We start from the raw sequence: 1,669 nt of genomic DNA, 5'->3' as shown, positions 1-1,669 counted from the left end.
TAGAATAGTGGCAAGTCCGCGGATGGGATCTGCAGTAGGCTATTCCTAGTGAATCCTTTTAAGCCTGCTAATTAAGTTGTGTGCAATTTGTCTGCCATAGTGATCTTATTTCATAAGGGTAACTGCGTCGTCTTAAGTGCGACTATCTTGGCAATTTAAGCTAAATCAGAGCCATTACTTGCCTGTTTACCAGGGTCCCTTAGGCAAGGCATTCAGAGAAGCGTTCTGCTCAATCAGTAATTTCCTCGAAATGGGGGGGGGGGGGGGGGGGGGGGCTATGCCTAGCATTTTGCTGTTTTTGATTTTTCTATTGTAATACTGGCTTTCTTGGCCAATCACTAAGAGTTTGGCTTCTGTCAATAATATATATGGGCTATTGCTTCTTGCCCTTCCTTTTAGCCTTTCAGAATGATATTCTGGAATGTAAAATTATATTTTACAATATATATTTTTAATTTATTTCTAGAATGACGAATACAAAAGATTATAAAAACAATCTGAAAAGAGTGAAGAAAACAATTTGAAAAGTGTATGAAGCAACAACATAATATATGCTTTTTAGACTTGTTCAATATATGTGTTCTGGCCTACTCTTACGGCAAGCTTTGTTATGTGTTTCCATTTTGATTTTTTAGCCTTTCTTTTACCTCCCATTCCAATGAGATTTTGGCCCTGTTCTTGCTCAAGGGCTTGTTTCCTGAAACACTATTTTTTTTTCTAAATATATTTTCACACGTCCCTTAAAAAGTTTATATAGTATTTGGGTTACAGTTTATATGCTTTTAACATTATTATTTAATTTTTATTATAATTTGAATTATATAACTGTAAAATAATATTTTGTATTTTAAATAGTTAATATATACTCCTATCACATATTGAATAAGTGATTTTTAAAACAAAATTATAACTAAAACTAATAGTACATTATTTTTTTAAGAATTGAGACCAAACTTGATAATATTAATAAAAATTAAGAACAAATTTGATGCTTTTTTAGCCTATAAAAAATAACAAAAGTGTGAAAACAGTTGTTAACATTAAATATGTAGTAATAATAATTTGCAGGTGTAGTAGTGTTCTCGTAGATCGTGTCCCACCAATCAGCGTTTCTCTAACTGCAACAATAGCATAGCAGCATTATCATTCATCACTATACAACATACCAACACTGAATCAAACATTTCTATAATTAAAGCCTGAGTTTCTTGTCCTCTATGTAGTAGTACTATCAGTCTCAGCCCTTGGATCCCTTACACACATTCATCATTTATTTATTTTTACAAACACATTCATCATCTAAAATAACTTATTACTAATAAATACACCTCCGATTCATAATAATCCTTGTGTATTGTGTAATAAAAAGAAATCTGTTTCAAAATAATAATTATTTTAATTTTTAATGTAATATTAATTATTATTATTTATTTGTATCTCTTATTATATTAATGATATGAGCTAAAAAAATAATTAATGATAATAAAATAATTTTGTAAAAATATTATTTTTATTAATCTATCTATTGATTTTTCTTTGTCCATTATAAAGGGAGTAGTATTGTCTTTAATTAAAACACCTCTTTTTATTATTACATATGCCTCTGAATATAATTTTTTTTCAATTTTGTTTGTTTCTTTTTCTGAGATTTTTTCAAGTTATTTTTCAC

Source organism: Glycine max, chromosome 16, assembly GCF_000004515.6.
Source record: "Glycine max cultivar Williams 82 chromosome 16, Glycine_max_v4.0, whole genome shotgun sequence".
NCBI lineage: Eukaryota > Viridiplantae > Streptophyta > Magnoliopsida > Fabales > Fabaceae > Glycine > Glycine max.
This window is presented reverse-complemented; position numbering follows the sequence as displayed.